The sequence below is a fragment of the Puntigrus tetrazona genome, chromosome 2 (genome assembly GCF_018831695.1).
Source record: "Puntigrus tetrazona isolate hp1 chromosome 2, ASM1883169v1, whole genome shotgun sequence".
In the NCBI taxonomy this organism is placed as follows: Eukaryota; Metazoa; Chordata; class Actinopteri; order Cypriniformes; family Cyprinidae; genus Puntigrus; species Puntigrus tetrazona.
Window position 1 is genome coordinate 8,808,211 of NC_056700.1, and position 15,048 is coordinate 8,823,258.

A 15,048-nucleotide genomic window follows, 5' to 3' on the forward strand; every position below is an offset into this window, starting at 1 on the left:
TTTAAAACTTGAAATCGTTGTAAACATGGAAGAGGCAGGCGCCGGGAACGGGACGCAGGGCTGTGAAGCGTGGAGCCTCTGCAGACGGACTGGATGAGGTGGATGCATCTCGCCCGTTTACTGGAGTGCCGATACACATGAGAGCGAAGTTCTCCTCTCCGCTCACATATTTGCTGATTTGTGTTGTGCCAGGTAAGCGCGCGGTTGCATACGTGGAATAATGACCCAATAAACATGTATATTTTAACGATATATTTGTCTTGTTTTCCAATTAAAAGTGCTTGAACGTTCTTTAAAACATGATACGATGTTTGTCCTGTTCTCAGTAAATAAATGCTTATTAAGTGCAAATAAATAAACACAAAATGAGAGAAAAATTAATTACGTAATGCTTTAAAGCAATATATACATTTTTTCAAATCAAGTTATTTTCTTCTCACCATTACCAGACTTCTTTAATGTAGTTATTTATTTATTCTGTATTAAGTATTTACAGTTTTAAACATTCGTCAATTCAAAGTCTTTGCTTTCAAGTAAAAATGTATTTTTACAAAAATCTAAAAATAGATTTTTAAAAGCACAAATGTTAAGAGAAAAATAATATGTACATAAAAAGTATAGGTAGAATATTTTGCTGTCTTCATAGATATGTAAATACTTCAATTAAACTCAACTAATTTTATATATACTGAGGACCCTCAGCTCTGCAGAGACTCCCTAGTGAGACTCGGCCCTCTGGTTGAGAATCCACTGAGAAATCCACTAGTTTGTTCATAACAGATGGTGAAGGCTTGCTTCACCGTAGATTCTCTAGTCAGAAAGTTGGGAACATTGAGTGGAGTCAGACCTTCCACCTGCTCTAACCTGCTGGGGTCTGTTAAGTCTATCGATATTTAACTCCCAAATCTCTTCCCTAAATCTCACCCTTTATTCCCGATCATATTATGGTATGATGCGCTGAAAGGTGTGGAATGTCTTCACGCCTGCCGCTAAATCCATTAAATGGTTGTTAGGCTCTGGTGAATGCAAGGATTATCTCCCCAAAAATTGGGAGGGGTGCATGTACTGCACTGATTAAGGTCCTCGATTAAATCATAATCGCTCTGATCTCCCCAGCCTGTTTATCGACTAAAACAAGTAAATCTCACCATATGATTCGCCAGTTCGTGAGACCTATTTATGTCGCCTGCATTTGCCTGTAAAACACAATCCTCTTGAATCTCGTTCCAAAGTCGCACTGAAACATCTAATGGCTGGCTGACTGTATTCACGAATAAGGAAGCGCAATAAACCTCTCAAGGGCTTATCTGGGTTTAAAAATCTTTTATTCAAGCAAAGGCGTAGCTAGAACTCCCTGCAAGCCCAAACATCAGTGCAGCAAAGTGCTGTTTCTTGGCCTATTTATTGAATAGTCAATAAGCATTAGTGTTATTTTGATAGGCACTTTTAAACACTTCTTATTCGCATACATTTCCTAATTAATTAATGGTTTAAGACGGATAAAATCTTGACAGTTTAATCTGGTTTAATAAAGATGGTTATAAACAGTGTAACTTATAATGAAAACCAAGCCGCTGGCTGTCTTAGGGTCGTGAGGTCACGCACAGTCTCAACTCGGTTGTACTGTTTTGATTGGTTGAAGAACGAACGCTGACATTAAACTCAGCAGGAGTTTTTGACGTGTAGAAAACCACATGGATGGCTAGTAGATCAAAACAGAGGAAGTATTTATTACATTTATGACGGTAACGGGTAGCTTTTGGTCAGCACCACCGGTAGATTTTTCTTCGCCGTTGATCGCTAGCATTACTTTAACTGTGCTGCGTGTTTAACCTCAAAAGAAGTCGACATTGAAGGTGTAGGGCAGCGCGCTAAGAAAATCTCGTTTACCCTACCCCACTGAAACATTAAATGCGACAGCCCAGTGAATACCTGTACCAGCTTCCTGTATTTTTGCCTAACGTCAACAGTTTCGTCGTAAAGGCTAATGCCTGCATTGCTTCTTGCTTTGTACAGAAATTGCTGTTAGCTTTAATTCCCACACACCTTGAACGGCCTTGTATGTTTCCTTTTGTTTGTTCCAGAGATTAAGACTGCCGCCAGTTCTTCCCAGGTAAGCCCAATCCTTCTTGACTTCTAATTTAACCTCTCACACCAACAGAAAAATCCATTACAATTCAAGCACTGTTACCGTAATTCTCATTCGGTTCGCGCAGATTTGTTTAACGCAGAGAGCTTGTTATCTAATACTCCGCAGATCTGTCATTTTTCCATTTATTGCAAGGGTTCATTCACGGAATTTAACTCACAAGCGTCTTTCAGCCAGAGGGTTTGATGCTGTAATCGCCATCGAGGAGCGAGCGTGCACCATCAGGACATAATACCAGCCTCTCATGTCAACAGCTTATCTGCCTTCATTGCTGCAGAGCTGCGCCTTAACTTGTCGGACAGTTGCTGTGAAGTTGTGCAATGCGTTGAAAGTTCAGTGTCTGGTGAGGCCTGGCGCTTTTTCCTGAAGACTTTCAGTACAGTTGCTCTGATCAGGCACGCAACAGGCTGTGAAAATGATGTGGGTTTTAGGCATTGTTGTTCTTTATTTAATAGAATGATTAGTCTCGATATCACCATTCTCCCCAGCAGTTGTTGATTCCTGTCGACAATTTGTCTACTTCTTTCTTGTTTTCTTGAAATGTTACTCTAATATCATTGCATAAGTTATATATTCAGGTTCATACAAACTGGTCAGGAAAAGTCTGCTCACAGGTGCCTGTTAGTTTTTATAGGCACTAATGATCTGTGATTGCGTTATGTCAGGTCAGTCACATTCAGAAGAAGTGTTATTATGATTGAACTTATATGATCAGCTTCTTTTCTGACATTTTGTATGCATGCTGAGACAGTCATGTGAAGTGATTTAAATATTCAAATAGCTTGGGTGAATTCAAATCTAGATTAACAGGCATCTTGCATCATATTAATAGAGTTTGGAGTCACACGAAAAGTTATTATTTAAAGTTATTGCCAGTGTAAGTGTTTAGTCCACTTATTTTGAGCAACATATAAATATCAGTTGTCACTCTATATCTCTTATTATGTTTTTAAATAAGATGAGATGAATTGACATACCTGTGGGATCAGTTTATAGTTTATAAATCAAAACATACAATGCAGTGCAGAGATATAAATGTTCTCAAAAATCTCAAATTTGAACTTGATTTCTCTAAACAATAAATGTACAGATAATTAAATAGTTACAAAAAGCTTCTTTAGTGTCCACTAAATGCTAATGATGTAAAATATTTTATGTTTACTATAAAAATAGCCAAAATACTTCACAGCGAAAAAGGTAATATATGGAATTATATTAAATTGCATTTTCCTTGCTAATGAGGTATAAACTACCAAGTATAATTCAGATGCATTATACAGTTATAAATCAGTGCATTAGGAATGCGCCTACTATGCTGGGATGAGCGATATATCATTGTACAACTGACAGGTGTGAATTCTGACCCATTTATCCCGCAGATTTGCTGTTCTTCTGGTTGGTTTAGTAGAGAAGGATTAGCCACACTTTTTGAGCCGCGTTGTTTTAGATATGCACAGCTCAGGCTGGTTTGATTTTTGTCATTTAACCATAAACCTTCATTGTGAGTTTGCTCTCTGAATGGCGCGGGTCTATTTCAGTTATTTGAGTGATGCATCTATTGTGCCGCCTCTTTTAAAGGCCAGTGTTATGCAGAGCCTTGATATGCTGACTGCTGCACCTTTACTGCATTCTACATTACTGAACTTGTATTTTACAAAAGATCTTTGGCCCTCATGGTGCTTCTTTCACAGATCTGCTTATTCACACTGAGAGTGCGAGGTACAACCTTCAGTCATTGTCTAAGTGATTTATGTAGTTTTCTGTTGTTGGATATTTGAGCCAGTAGTGCCTCTTGAACGTCCTGACTTGCTTTTGGCTGTACTCAAATTTTCTTGGAATGAGGTCATCTAAAACACTAACAAAGCAGTGAAGAAAAGCACTCTTCACGATCATGGAAACACAACCACCGGCTCACAAGTTTGAGATCACAATGCATTTTTTAATATGTTGTTAACGGCACTTGTGCTTACTTCAAGACCACATTTATTTGATCAATTAATAATGTTATAATATTGTATAGTTTTATTTTATTATATTTAAAAAAATACTTGCATTTATTATTTATTAAATTGGCTAAGCAGAATTTATAATTGTCTCATTATTCATTCATTGAGTTTATTATTTTTATTATTATTATTATTATTATTATTATTATTTATTATTATTATCAGTAATCTCAACAAGAAATATTTAGATTCCTTTGATGAATATACAAAAACTGAATCTGCTTTAGGTATTTACAAATAATATATATCAGTAGGCATACAAATAAGGCTATCACAAAAACTAAATTTCTAATTGTCAACATGAGAATTAATTTTTAATATACTGTTAATGTAATTTATACTGCACATTTATGTATTTTTTAAACGCTATTTAATAATAAAATATAGCCAGGTCATACAGAACAAATTAGCCAACTTTATAGTGAAGATAAAAGCAGTTGTTTTGAAAAAGGGATTTTTCTAAAGATGAACATTGTAGAATTTCACAGTTTCAGCTCAGCTCTAATCTGCTCTCTGCATGTCTCAGCTCACACTCTATTTCACAGTAATAATAAAGTCACTTTAAAATCATCTGGGGCGTTTAGCTTTATTAGAGTTTCTGAAATGTCCTCTTAAAATGTGTTTCTGGAGCATGGTAAGATGTAGACATTATTGCTATAAATTTAAGAATTTAACTTCAGTAAATGCTATTGTATATCTCATATATCAGACTCAATGTCGCATCTGGCACAGTTTGCCCTCATTTGATACTTATATGAAAATCAGGGTTGTATGTAGCGTATGTATTACAAAGCATTTGTACTGCTTTAAACGGCTCACCATTATATTCAGCAAGCCTAGCGATGTGATTCTTGGATTTCTGGTCACATGCTCTTCCTCAAGCATGCTTGAAGCGGTTGTGTCTGGCGCAAGCAATCGCAAGCTAGAGGCATGAGTTATAATACTCACAAACATGCAAATAATGCTGCATCAGTCAGTAAACTCCCACATTAGTTCTAATAATAAAACATAATCGCCTGAAAATCTCAGCGCCGTCCTTCCTCGCCAGTGTGACCTGGAGGAAGAAACCCGTCACGACGCTCATGACCCAGGTGCTGAACTTCCTCAGTGTTGGCTTAAGACCAGAGCATTGGCTGCGGTGAACCTCATGTGGCGAATGGATATATACAGCACACTGCCAGGGCAAATTTCACCCTGGGTAAAAGTTCTTCGATACACGCATCCACTACCCCTAAGTGGCAATGCTGAGTTAACAAAGCACACTACTGTAATCACTAAAATGTCTGGGAACTAATGGAGATGCGAAAAGAGGGAGCCAAAGAGAGCAAGGCAGCAGTTGCTTTGTTTCTTTCTTCTGTGGATTAGCCGGAATCGACTGGGTTTTATCCGGCGCATTTGAAGTTCAACGCTGCTTACGCGGTCCGGTTAATCAGTCATGCATCGGAAAGAGCTCATTATCATGTACCGCCCCGCTGCATTGTGGTGGACTGGACTGACAATCTCCCTCTGTGCTCGCTCCTCAACTCGCCCAACGCTGAATAACTGATTTTTGATCACTCAAGAGTAATGAAAAAGCTACATGTCTGGCTCTGGAATGGCCTTTCTCATTTGGTGGCTGCATTCATTATGACTATAATGAAAGCAGTATTTAGAGCAAGATTCGCGCTTCATGCTAGTGAGAGAGAGAGAGAGAGAGAGAGAGAGAGAGAGACCACAGTTATTCAGTATTCATATGGCTTTCAAACAAGAGATCTGGAAGTGCTGTTTTCTTTCATTCCCTCCTTTAGAATAAAGCCATCACGCCCATTAATTTCTTTTCTTTGAGGCTGTTTATATGAGGTTGCAGGAGGTGTGCCAGACTTGCACTGGCAAGCTGTTTATTTATTTTGCTCAAGCTCAAAACCTGCTCAGGTGGACTGCATAGACTTCCATTTATGAATGCTGATCTGTGGATAATGATTCGTGTTGAGTCCTCATCAGATGAATAAATCTGGCTTCTTCAATAGAATCGACGCTTTCCTTCCTTATAACTGCTTATGATTGGAACAGTTGCCTGGGGGATAGTTGGAAAGATATCGTTCTGTTAAACCGAAACCATACATTGCAGCACAAAATTATTTAATTAAAAAAAGGAAAATATACCTAATGGCAGGATGATAAAATTGGCAACAACAAAATATGAATAAGCGAGAATTTCTGGTGTTTTCATGTTGTTTGATTCATTCAAAAATGCTTCATTAATTCAGGAACAAATTTTGTAAACGCTTTTATAAATGAGTCTTTCACTTACTGATTCATTCAAAGACAATGATTATGTCTAGGGAACAAATCATTCATATGTCTTTTGAGTGAGTTGTTGAATTATTCACTCAACCAGTTTGTTAAAAAAATACTGATCTATCCAGGAACATCCAAATCACAGCTCACAACCATTTAGTACACATTTCACGCAGGTAGCTCATCTGTGATGAATAATATTATATAAGGAATTGTCTAAACCTCTAGTGATGGGTAGGTTTAGGGCGGGGTTAGGGCGTTGGTCATTCCTACAAATTACGACTCAAGAAAATATAACAACATTCAGCAAATATCGTGATGAATTTGTAAGGAGTGAGGTTGTATGAATTAGTTACTGTAGAAACATGTAATGGAATTGCAGTGAGATTGGGCTGGAACATCTTTACTCTGGGGATGCTAAAGAGTTGATTCATTGTTTGACTAGACTTTGCAAGTTAATCCAATATGGTAAATTTGTAATCTTTAGTCAAAATCAAAAATTGTTTGATCTGTGGAATGAACTGGTATATCCTATATCTATATTCCATATCACTTGAGCAGAACATAGTTCACAAACTCTTTTTCTATTTAACATTCATTTTAATCAGAAAAATCCACAACTTCTAGGTGCAATTTCCGCAACACACATATTTTAAAGTAAGGAATGATTTTCGTTCAAAAGAATCATTGTAAAATGGTTTCAATATTTAGTAATATTAATGATATAGAGTTGATGGGTGTTGCGCTCATGACAATGCAATCAGAAAAAACAGCAGATCAACATTAGTTACCTAATAAAGACAAATACATCATTATTGAAACTGTTTATTTAAACACTTGCCGCTTGACCTGAAAAAGCAGTCATATTCTCTTCCTCTATTGTCCATCTATCTTTTAAATCACTCGCTTGTTTGCGGAAATCTCACGAGGATATGCTGCCATGAAAAAACACAATGTTGGTGAAAATAAAAGGACGCACTGACTTTACCTGTCGACTGCAATCGAGAAATGATTAGCATCCTCCTGGCAAAAGCGAGGGGTAAGGTGTCCGCCCCTGTGATTGGTTCTTCTCTCCTCCTTTTTGTCTAGAAAGCCCTGTGTTTCTAGCGGCACTGTGGGCTTCTGACTGGCCCTTTTCTCCTATTCTATTTTTTTCTCCTCTTTCACTCTGTGTTGGGATGGGCTTCCTCCTCCCTGTTTTCGTGTCACTGTTTGAGCCACACAGGAGTGAGTGCACCAGTAAGTCTCAGTCCTCAAGGAGCAGTCAGGGCGATGAATGACTCTGGGAGCCAGTCTGGCTGAACTCAGATCAGCTTTCTGAGAAGAGTGGCTTAGGATGCCAAACAGAAGCTGTGGCCACAGAGACAATGGCACAGGTATGTCTTGATGTCTTGTCACTTGAATGTATAACTTTTTTTTTTGGGATGCCTGTATTGCAAATGTTTAGTGGTTTCTTTTAATACTTTAAAAGTCCTAGTCTGGTGCACAATTCACATGCAGACACCAGAGAAGGTCAAACACATTGTGCTTTGTTACTTTACACTGCTGCTGTAACGTAGCTAACCAATGCTTTCTGCTTAGTTAATTAATAAGTTGGGAATTATTTTGCCAAGCTTTTCTTTAGATGTTATGACACATTATATCATATATAGAACTATTGCAGTTGCTTTCTCCAGTTTTCAATTGTTAAGCCAATTGTTATGTATATGATAGGTAATTTCAAAGACTTGGACGGATTATAGAACTCATTGTTTAGATGTGAAGCACGTGAATTTTTCTTAAAATGTGTATGTGGAATTGTGTATTTTGAGGTTTAGATGCTATGTTTGTATGAGCCATACATTGCTGGAGTGGTTCTGTATATTATACAATACTGTTGTGGTTCTCGTTTACAGTTTATATTCTTCTGTTTAATTATACATTTACTCCATTTGAATAAGGGGATTTAAAATTGTTTTCTAGAGAACTATAGTCTCTGACAATGATACCACAGTACAATTAGCAATTGTCATAAAACATGGCCATTTCATGCCAAAAATCTCAGGAAAATATATAGGATTATTTTTATTTCTATTTTACATAATTTACTAATTAATACAATCTTATAAATTTATCATCACTCATAAAAATATTTACCCATCAAACTGTTATTATTATTATAATATGTATTAATGTTTTATGTTTTTTAAAATATAATTTGCCTTTAATTAACTACTGTTAATCATGGGCATATAGATATATATATATATATATATATATATATATATATATATATATATATATGTATATGTGTAATGTGTGTGTGTGTGTGTATACATATATATATATTTAAATTCTTTTTGTACTTTTAGAAAAAAATTATATATATATATATATTTTATATATATATATTATTATAATTTATTTTTTCAAAAATTACCCTGCAAATTTTCAAATATAGTTATTTATCCTTGAAGCTGTTTTCTGCTTCATTTCTGTGACTCATTATTGGATTAGTTTGGGCTGAAGTAGTAACAGGAATTCTTTATTTGTTCATTACCTGTTGGGGATGTCCTGATGGAGTTCCTGGTTTTACAATAACCTGTTGTATTCTTCACAGGTTATTTTCCAAACTCCTGCTGAGTCCAGAGTTAAAAAGGCAGTCAACAAAGCAGCAGAGGTCAACATCCATCCATAAATTAACAGTCTCTTATGTATAGTATTGACTTATCACTTACAGGTACAGCTACAAGTGTTGAATGACAATGCAACCAAGACAGTCAAGATAGTTAAAAGCTTATACTGTGATAAGCTGGCACTTGTCAGAATCATAAATAAAGAGAGACAGAAGAGCTTAGGAACAGCTTTTAGCCATAAATGTTTATAATGGCTTATACAGACCTAGTTTCAACATTTGTGTCTTCTCCTGTCCTCTGGGATGTGAGATACGAACAGCTCTGGAAAATATCTACAGTTCTCACGTCGATGGAATTGTTGCTGTGTGGTGGTACAGTAGCATTCTGCAGTTGCTAGCTGCCTGTCAACAAAACAGCTGTTGTTTTTATCATTGATATCATTTTCTTTTTTCCTTTTTTGCACATACGCCACGATAAAAGTGCGTTAGGAGCCGTGGTTCAGAATAACAGACAAGGCAGTGGTGTTGTTTTCAGTGTTGTGTGGGGGGTCATGAATGTGCTCATCTGTCCCAGAGGAAAAGAAATGTGGAACAGTTCCACGGTCTCGCTCTGCACTGCCTGCCGTGCCCTCCTGGCCCCTGTCAAGTCCTGACTCCTTCAGAGCCCAGAAACATCCGGAGCGGGCCTGGATTTACAGCAGCAGTCCGTCAGGTTTTAAAAGGTTTGCTCACACAAAGCCTCTGTCCTCTAGTAGTCAAACATCAACTAGGTTCTTTTCTCAGAGAAGAAAGGAGAAACTGCTTCTAAGGATACTCTGAGTTGAATGGTGTTGAATACTAAATAGTGTCCATAGTGTCCACAGACATTCTCGGCTGGTCCTAAAATTGGGAGGTGGATGCTTTCCCGCCCAGAGGATCTGAAAGTGAAGTATTTTCGTTCTCCGGGCCATGCTTGTTTTTTCTGACTCTGTACACATACATGAAGTAACTGGAATTATGACATTGCCAGAAGCAAGAAGCCTATTTGTGGTCAGCAAAGAAAGCTTGACAGATGATTGCTTGCCTCAAGCTTGCATCTTCCTTGCAGATCTGGACCACAAGCCTGGGGCAGAAGCAAGCCTCTTTTGAGCCTATATCCTGATGCTGGCGTCTCGGTTGGATACAGTTTGATCCCTTTTTTCAATCGGGTGATCACTATAATTGGATGCACGAAATGTACTCCATGCAGCATATTTGTACAGAATTTTGATGCAAATTAATCTGTCTTTTTGTTGGCAGCTAGACTAATTAGACATTCACTCTCAATGAAGTCATCCTCAAAAACATGGGGTAGAAAATGGGTGTAGAATTTCCTCTAGCTATTTTCACTATTCTCATAAAGTTCACAAATAATTAAAGAAAACAGCTTGTATTACAGACTGAAATACTACAGTTGTGTTTGTTTTGTTTGTAACTTAAAAAGTATTTTTTATGTTGTATCTGCAGTACCAGTATACATGCACAATATACACACAATATACAATGCAATAATAAATAATACAACAATAATGTATTAATTTTTGCAGTTTTAGTAATGCAAATTTCAGTTAATTTTAGTTCATGTTAAGTAAAATGTCACAAAAATGTAAAAACATTCAATATAGTAGATAATAAATAAATGAATAGATAGACAGACAGATGAACTGTAACAGAGACGGATTTAAATGGATCTAATATTATAAATATATATTTTTAAACAGTTCATGTTACAGTTACAGTTCATGTTCTGACTTAGTGAATAACCACCTTGTTCAAGTGGTTCTTGCAGATATAATTAAAATAATACATTCATGTTGTGTATACATTTGTAATTTTATGTGCATTATTTAAAAGTAATTTTAATGAGGCTGTTTCCAGTAGGACAGTCCAATCATATTTATTTTCAAATGTATACTTTATGAATTTTATTTCTTTGGTGCATTGTTCAAATCTTTGTATTGTTGTTTCTATCAGCAGTCCTTTTAATTTAAAACTTCTAAAACGTCTTTTTTCCTCATCTTTAACAGCATTTTTGATGAGATTAACATCATGTGTGACCACAATGTATTTTTTGTCTAGTGGGGTTATTGGCTACAGATATCAACACATTACTATTTCCTATTCAGTCCATGTGATGTTAATAATTGTACCTAGTGTTTACCTTAAAGCTCACAGTAGTATTACCTTCAATATTCATTTTGAGGACATTTCTGTTGCTTTTGTGCCGTTGCTACTTGATTTGCAATGAAAGGTCCTGAGTAAAATCGGCTGAGAACCACTGCACTACAACCCAAATGGCCTTAGAAAGTAAATAGTGGTGCTAGTGTGGTTTCTAATGTCAAGAATTCAAGTAATTTCTGGGCTTTCTTTCTGTAGTATATCGGCCTCCTGTCTGGAGTTAGTACAAGAAGCTTTTCGTAGGTCCTTGACCCTATGTTCTTATTGGCAGTCCTGCAGCTCTCTGTGTAAAAGTGTTCCAGACCTCTTGTCTTTTGTCCAACACTTTTGTTCAACAGTCCGATGATTTGAGATCTTTCTTTAGTCGTTTCTTTCTTCTTTTCTTCCCACCACTGTGAGCTAACCATAGATTTGCACAGAAGTACACTCAGAACCTACACGACTGATATCATAGTCCAACTAAAAACGTGTCCAACTCCTTGGAGAAATTTCAGCCAACAAATGAAGCAGGGAATTGGTTGTCAGATGTTGCTGGAAGCTACTTTTGAGGGTTTGCAGAAATCCCATTTTTTATTCTAGACTTGCCTTTTTGTCTTGGGGTCTGAAAATGGAAGAGATTCTGTTTTCATCTGCTGCTCATAAAAATAATATATTTTGATAAAATACAGGTATCTTCCTTTTTGTCTGTTTTGGTAAAAAATAAAATATAAAAGTAATTTAAGACTAAAATAAATTTTTGGGTGAACCATTTCTTTAAGGCAAATTATTGCAACAGGTTTTTTTTTGCTTTTTGTTGCATTTCAGATTGTGTTACAATTTTATGCATAATGCAACATCATTCTCAAAAATCTTTTCTTTTAAATCAATTTAATTGAAACAGTAACATATACACTATTTGCATACACTGTCTTTATCTTTTTGATGACCAGTTATAAGTTGTATGTTCTATCAATTAGATATTTATTGCAAGCAACAAATTTAGTTGCTATATAGTGAATGTTGAGGATGGAAGAATTCACCTGAACTAGACAGTTAAAACAAGTCAAAATACAACAGGGAGGTTGGGGTGTATATATAGTTTTTAGCACTGAATGGAATTATTTGTGTTCTTGAAAGTTTAGATGGTATTTATTTTCATCTTGTCTCTGTATAATGCACATTAAATGTATAGTTTACCCAAAATTTAAATTCTGTCATCAGTTACTCACCCTCATGCTGTTCCATAACCATAAGACCTTTGTTTATCTTTGGAAGACAAAGTAGGATATTTTTTGATGAAATTCAAGAACTTTCTGACACTTCATAGATGGCAATGCCACTGATACGCTCAAGACCAAGAAAGGCAGTAAAGGCAAATTTTAAATGGTCCATATGACATCAGTGGTGCAATAGTAATTTTATGATTATAATGACATAATGTAACAATTTTGTCCTCTGCTGTGTCAGTCTTTGATGTTTCAGTGATGATGTTGGACGCAGGAGCCGGCATTCTGATGTAGAACCCTGATGTCCTGCACTTGTTTACAAGAAACGGCGCTGTACATAAAAGTCAGTCTCCCTTAAAAATGTTTAAAAGATTTTAACAGAGAGGATGGCTTTTACATTTTTTTTGGCCAGCCTTACTTATTTGAACCAGAATATACAGACAATGAATTAAGAGACGGATGTTCATCATCAGGATGAAGGCTAAAGCATCAGCTGCACCTCTTGTGAACTCAAAACAAAGACTGACACAGAAGAAGAGAACGAAATCGTCAAGTAAAAATCATTATTTATCTTATCTTTATTGAAAAAAAAAAAAGTATTCTCATAAATTTGTGACCAGTTGACTTGAACATACTTAAGTTTTACCGTTGCACGCCTATGCAGGGTCAGAAAGAAAACTTCAGGAGTTGATCAAAAATATCTTCATTTGTGTTCAAGATGAACAAAGGTCTTACAGGTTTGGAACGACAAGAGAGTAATAATTAATGGCAGAATTTTAATTTTTGAGTGAGCTGTCCTTTAATGCAGTATTTGTAAGTTCATGCTGCTTTGTTTATAGTGGTAACCAAGGAAACGTGTCCTTGTTCTTTTATTTCCTTAACCCTTCCCATGCAGCATCTCTTTCACTGATGGAGAGGGAGAGAACAACCTGTCACTCAAATGAGATCATAGCAGTAGCTACTATAATCAAATCTCCCTCACAGTTTTCTTGTAAAAATGACTGTGATTTTATCATGTTTCTTTTTAATTGTTCTTATGAGTTATGTTTGTGGGGATTGTATGTTACATGTAATGTTGTTAAATTAATGTTTATTGTTTAATGAGTCTCATCATGATGATGTTTAGTGTTTGTGTGAATGACACCGTGCACCTTCTATTGATTTAAAAGCTGCTTGTGATTGGCTTTGGTCATCATGTGACTTTCTCATCACCACCTGCTTTTGGTGGTTATCAGTGTTTCAAAGGTACAAAACAGATTTCATTATATCAGTTAATAAATTTACGGTATTTAACTGTAAATTTAAGAATTAAGACCTAAAATGTTGTTACCATATTTTTAATGGTAGAATTACGGCAACCAGTTTTTCACCGCACATTTTACTCAATTCTTTTATACGGTGTGGCTATTTTACTTGGATATACTTCACACGAGGGAAGAAAAGATGATTGCAATTTCTGTTTAATGCTACTAAAGGACTATTCTGATTCTATGGACACTACAGCTTATGATAGCTGAAGGGCTTTTAAACGATGCATGGTTTTGTTGTGCCATCAGCCAATCAGTGCCAATCAATGCCTTTTTTGACTCTTACAGTAACTGACACCCAAGTATTCTAGAAAGCCTAGAGGACATCCTCTAATAATAATGTGTCAGACTTGTATATTACATGAAATAAACACCGCTATATATTTTTAAAGCTGTTTCTAACACTCCTTCCGTGACAACAATGACAAAGCAAAAAAATGCACCAAGATTACAAGAAGTAGTGCCCTTCTGCCGACTCACTGCACCTTTGCCTTTCTGTGATGCAACAATTTACCTCACACGCAGACTGACAATTAAAAAGCAAAAGCAGTGAATGAACAAGTCTGCATCAACTCGATTCCACCTCCAGCTCACCAGGAACTTTATTTGTCTAGAAAAATTGCACTTGTTATTCAGAGCTGTTGGTGCAGGTGTTGTTAGCTTGTGGGTTTGTGAAACAGATACCCGTTTTCTCCTTCTCTTTGTTTCTTTCACAGCAAAGCAGATTTATTTAAACGGAGCAGTGGGATAATGCCAGCGATGCAAACCAGATCTCGCGTCAGAGCTTCCTCTCCGCATGGGAACACGTTGATAAAGGATCTGGTTCACTTCTTACCTCCTTTGTTCTGTTTGAGGTCGCTCAGTTCTGGCTGAACTCGGAGTGTGTGTTTTGGATTGTTTTTGTTTTGTCAAGCACTGGATAGTATTGGACTTTTTTTTTCAAGTTTGATTGCTTTAATGCAAGCGAGAGCTCTTGTCTAGGGTTTTCAAGTCATATTTTTAGAAAATAAGGGGAAACACATTAGCGTGGTTAAAAGGTGTAGTTCAGCAAAATTTAAAAATTATATCATTGTTTACTTGCTATTGTTGACTTTCTTCCAAGAAACACAAAAGAATGTAGAACCGCTGTTTGGATAGTAGTATGGATTATTTTATAATGCTTTTGTAGAGCTTTTTATTGTCCTTTTAAAAGGAATAGTTCACCCAAAACTGAAAATTACAGCATATTTTAGTTAGTTTCTCAACGGATATATCTGATTTTTCAAAATAATGGCCTCTATCACGAGCATTACCA